Here is a 6,000-nt window from a genome sequence, read left to right as displayed (position 1 = left end):
ACTCTAAATAAACAATGGATGGATAGACAGCATAGACCACTTATGAATGCCGACCGGTGCGCCAGAATCAATGTATTAAAATTTTAAACTAAACTATGTTAAACAAAATGTGATATTAAAAGTAGGTAGATGCAAAAGAAAAGACAACGTAATTTTAATATTCTATGGCAGCGCCACTTGTTTTTGTTAAAAGTGGGTAGATTAAATTAATTGGTAAACTAATGAAATAACGAAATAAAATTACTGCTATTATATTAAATGGTACTAAGAAATTAATTTATAAAAATAAGGGATTAAATAATCTTACTGTCTAGATTTAATTAACTAACGGTAGGGGGTTCAAACGCCAACAACCTTCTACGTAGACCAGTTTATCGGGTTTTGCGACCGCCCCGCCTAGCCCCGAAGGGTAGGAGAGGACTGGGAATGACACAGGGAGGCCAGACTCGGTGGCGCTAACGTTCGCCGGTTTTATATTCAAATAAAACGGTAACGCAGCTTACACAGGCTGGTCGACACCTACCCGTATTAAACTAATCGTTTAAGGAAAGAAGTGTCGATCCACTTACCTGTTCCCGGGTCCTTCGTCTCACTGTTCGGGGCGTTTCCACTCCGAAACAGCAACTCCAGATGAAACACTCTCACACTTGGGCACACACAATTGCACAGCACAAACAATAGGGGCCTCGTAGCACTGGTGTCCCGGGCGACAATAAGTTCTAAGCTCTCAAGTATAGGGGTGGTGGTACCTACCCGTGCGGACTCACAAAAGGTCCTACCACCAGTAATTACGCAAATTATAATTTTGCGGGTTAAATTATATAAAATTCTACATTGATATTATTTTGATAAACAACTATGGTATCTATTTACTTGTAAAGGAGACGGCGCTGAACTTTATTTTTCTATACGAATAACAATTTGATAAGTATGACGGGCACATTTATAGAAAAAATACTCGAAGTCTTAATAGATTACAACGAATGACAGATGGGCCTTTTGGCTGCCCCACAATTCAAGGCGAAACGCATTACTACTTCACGGCAGAAATAGGTAGGGTGGTGGTACCTACCCGCGCGGACTCACAAGAGGTATTTATCTCTATAATCGTGACTGAATCGGTGGTGAATTATCGTCCCTGAATGTAGCGCCGAGAATCGTATATTCGATTCCCACATTGAGCAAACATTCGTGTGATTTACAGGTTAGTTTGCTTTTTTCTGGATTATTATCTGTATATGTATAATAATATATTTAAATGTATATAAGTATGTATTTCAGCCTCTGGTACCAGCTCGCCCGGTTACGCTGGCATAACTCCATAGGCTACAAGCGGAGGTAGGAAAAAAATAAAAATCTGGTACCAATAACATAACAAAGGGAATCCTAATTTGGGGCCGAATAACCGTGCACGATCTGTTCCTAATCATTTATTGATTAATTATTTATTTAGTTTCAATCACGTGAACAATCAAATGCAAGTGCCGAAAGGTAAACTGGCGTATTATTTTTTTTAAACTGACTTCCTTTTCATTCTAAATAATGATATTGTATGTTTGCCTCCTTAGAATAAGTATATTTCTTATCTGAATTATATAAAATGTGTTTCTTCTATGCCATTTCCTTCTTCAAACGAGGTCCGAAGACTCTTTGCGACAGCAGCTTGGCTATGACCACCACATACGAGGGCTGCACTAAAAGTATCGGGAATGGAATATTTCCACTGTTCCTGTCATATTAAAATCTTTTTAATTGAAAACTCCTTGGTTTTAAAAATCGAATACAATTTATTTATTTAAAAAAAGATTCTCGGTCTTGTCACGAGGTTTTGTCAAACTTGTTTAGTCGTTGAGAAAATGGAATTGACTCGAGAAAATTCAAGAGCGATGATTTATTATGACTTTCGAAGTGGCTTAACACAAAAACAGTGTGATGACCGGATGATTTCTGTATTTGGTGATGAAGCCCCATCCAAAAGCACAATTTATCGCTGGTTTGCTGAGTTTCAACGTGGACGTGTCAAGCTCAGTGATGATCCCCGTCAAGGTCGTCCAAAAACTGCAGTCACCCAAGAAAACGTTGATGCGGTGCGTAAGCTGATTGAGGAAGATCGACATGTGACATACCGCGAAATTCAGGCAACTTTAGACATTGGCATGAGTCAAATACAAATAATCTTGCATGAACAATTAGGTGTAAAAAAGTTGTTTTCCCGATGGATACCGCATTCGCTCTGTGAAGAGCAAAAAGCGGCTCGCGTTACTTGGTGCGTCAGAACTCTCGAAAGATTCCACGCAGGATCCTCAAATGCTGTATACGACATTGTATCGGGTGACGAATCCCGGATATATGCGTACGAACCCGAAACAAAAAACCAGTCACGAGTTTGGGTGTTCGAAAATGAGTTAAAGACAACAAAAATTGTTCGTTCACGGAGTGTTGCAAAAAAAATGGTGGCCACGTTTGTCTCCAAAACCGGCCATGTTACGATTATTCCTCTTGAGGAACAAAGAACGGTTAATGCAGAATGGTATGCTAGCATTTGTTTGCCACAGGTCGTTTCTGAACTCCGTAAAGAGAACTGCAACCGCCGCATCATCTTCCATCACGACAATGCGAGTTCTCACACCGCGCACAGAACAAAAGAGTTTTTAGAGCAAGAAAACATAGAATTATTAGACCATCCGCCGTACAGCCCCGACCTAAGCCCTAATGATTTCTATACTTTCCCTAAAATAAAGAATAAATTGCGTGGACAGAGATTTTCATCACCTGAAGAAGCTGTGGACGCCTACAAAACGGCCATTTTGGAGACCCCAACTTCCGAATGGAATGGTTGCTTCAATGATTGGTTCCATCGTATGGAAAAATGTGTCAAATTTCGCGGAGAATACTTCGAAAAGCAATAAATACATTTTTAAATAATAATGTTGTGTCACTTCCTTAATTCCCGAAATTTTCAGTGCCGCCTATGTAGCTAACATCCATGGTATAAGCGATCACTCACCAGAAAACAGGCTAATTGTTTGTGATCAAATAATTATAGACTTAAAATAAAGTAATGGTACTTACGATTAATACGATTGGGTTATTTATAGGTGCATACAATCTTTACTGTACTATCGATATACTTTTGCAGCCCACTTTACCAGAAACACACTTGATATTGTAGTTGTTGTTCTTGTTGTTGTTATTTAAGGTCCTAAGGCCCCCAGTTGGAATAGGGAGCTTCGCATGTAACAAGATCGGATCTTAAACTACGCGCTTTACTTCGGACCAGGTTAGACTGGTTGTCTCTATCTCCGCTGCCACAATACGCCACCAAGTCTGCTTGGAAAGGCCTACCGTCTGCCCGCTCTAGGGGATCCAGTTCAGACCTTTTTTCGGAGTATTTTTGGACTCTGTCCTGAAAGTATGGTCTATCTATGTTCAAACCAAAAATAATTTAAAGCTATATAGAAAATTTCATGTGAATATAGGAATATTTATCACTTATTTCGTTCAATTCAAATTAATTCAGTCGATGTTTATTTATTTATTTGGCAAACGCGTAGATGAATTTTATTGACTCAGCTGCATTCAACAAATACTGATTGGATCCGTAATCTGTATTGAAACATCAGGTTAAAGTTTCACATTGCTTCGCAGCCGGTACTGGGAGAATGGTGGTCATATAATCGAACTCAGAATATGCTTTACCACCAAGAATTATTTGGTATACAATTCCAGTAATAACAAACGGTAAACAGTAAACAAACAGCTATAATTCTTTCACAAAGTAAAGTGGTTCATCCAATCACATTCAAATGTCTGGAGACAGTTACGACTGACGCGTTATCGATAACTTTGGCTTCCCAAAGAATTTTAAGCTGATTAAAATATACTCGAGGCTGTAAATGTTGAAATAGCGCTCGTGGTTATTACATACGTACGTACATATTACTATACTAGCGACCCGCCCTCGCTTCGCTTCGGAAACATTAAAACACACATGAAACCAAAAAAAATAAATAAATAAATAAATAAAAAAAGTAGCCTATGTTCATCAGGGACAATGACGGCTTCTAATGGAAAAATAATTTTTCAAATCGGTCCAGTAGTTTCGGAGCCTATTCGAAACAAACAAACAAACAAATCTTTCCTCTTTATAATATTAGTATAGATATCGTTCCCTACTTGTATATTCCAAAAATAATATCAACAATATTTGTGTTCCATTTTTCTGCACGAGTGCTCTAAAAATGAATTTCTGAAAGCAATATTCGTTACGAGGAAAACGTATTAAACAAATCCAAACATCAAAAGCCGAAACATGATAAAGGGATATTCACCGTAAAAAAAGGGAAGAAAACGTTAAACGTGGCCGGATATCCGGTTACTCACTTCAATCAAAGATGGGTGGGCAAATGGTGCGAGGATCAGTGAATATAAAGGCAGACATGATTCCTATTTTCCGTAACGTTCCGAATTTGAAAAAGTGATTGAGTTCTCCAACGTGATTGTGTTGTTCTTTTATGTAGTTAGGAATACCGGCGTGTAGATACAACTTCATAAGATTATTAAATTAATATTAGAACACGTTACATTACGAGGTAGGTACAAGAACAAATTTTAAAGGCATAAAAGTGTACCAACTTACTAGCTATAATCAACAAAGTAGTGTGGATTGTGTACCTTGTTATTCTAGTACTTTTTTCAGTTTACACGTATCGTAAACAAAATGAAAGCAGTTTTATAATTGGAACGAAGTTCCTTACGGCAGGCTTGGAGGAGATAGGGATTTTGCTGCGCGACCGAACTGAAAAAAATGTGCAGGTAAAAACCGTAAGAAAAAGTCCGTGGAATAAGGCCTTGTTTTCCGCACAGCGATATTTCACCGCGCGATTTTTTTCTCGTAATTCCTTTTTTTTTTATATATGGAACTTCGTTCCTGTCCTGTGTCTCACGACGCCACACATATTTTTTTGATTTAAAAGCTTCCGAGTGTGTAGTAGCCGGGGCTTACTTGGCAGCTAGACAAAGCCCCAAGTCAAGCAGACTACTAGACCTTAATTTATACAAATAAGTTTCAGATGTGTTAAGGGTCTAGAATATAAATGCAACACACCATCTCTTCTGATAGTAGTGAGTCATCGCAAGTCAGTACCATCACCCTGCCTATTTCGGTCACCAAGTTGGCGTACGTTCCAAATTAAAGAGTAGAAAAGATATTAAAATACAACTTCGAAGCCGTCGTGGTCTAAAGGATAAGACGCCCGGTGGATTCGTGTCGAGCGATGCAACGGTGTTGGAATCCCGCAGGCGGGTACCAATTTTTCTACTGAAATACGTACTTAACAATTGTTCACGATTGACTTCCACGGTGAAGGAATAGCATCGTGTAATAAAAATCCAACCAGCAAAATTATAAATTGCCTAATTACTGGTGGTTAAGGTTTTTATGACCCCGCACGGATAGGTAACACCACCCTGCCTATTTTTGCCGTGAAGCAGTAATGCATTTCGATTTTTAGGCTGAGGTTGCTGTTTTACTGTTAAAACCTTACAACTCGTGTCTCGGGGTGCACGGCAGCATTTACATTATAGATGTCTATGGGCTCCGGTAACCACTTAACGTCAAGTCGGCTGTGAGCTCGTTTACCCATATAAGATTTAAAAAAGCCTATACAATATCACTTCTAAAACTGGCTAAAGGTATTTATGTAATGCAGTCTATAAATTTTAGTGAATTTACCTACTATACTACAGAATCAAAAACCTTCAGCTAACTAAAGCGTATAATATTATTTATTATCTACAAAAATCATGAGAAAACATTCTTGATCAAATTTGGGAGAAACATAACCAAAACAGACGATTTTCATTTATAAAAATGAATCCTCGTACGCTTTCAATCAAAACTCGATTTTAAGTACTAGAGCTTAAAATTCGATTCCCAAAACCGGTGTAATATTATCAAATACAAGGCGAGTGAAGCGCAGAGTGACCACTAACTGCGGT

Source organism: Bombyx mandarina, chromosome 23 (assembly GCF_030267445.1).
Source record: "Bombyx mandarina strain Sakado chromosome 23, ASM3026744v2".
Taxonomy (NCBI): Eukaryota; Metazoa; Arthropoda; class Insecta; order Lepidoptera; family Bombycidae; genus Bombyx; species Bombyx mandarina.
The sequence above is the reverse complement of the archived record's forward strand: the minus strand, read 5'-3'. Positions refer to the sequence as shown.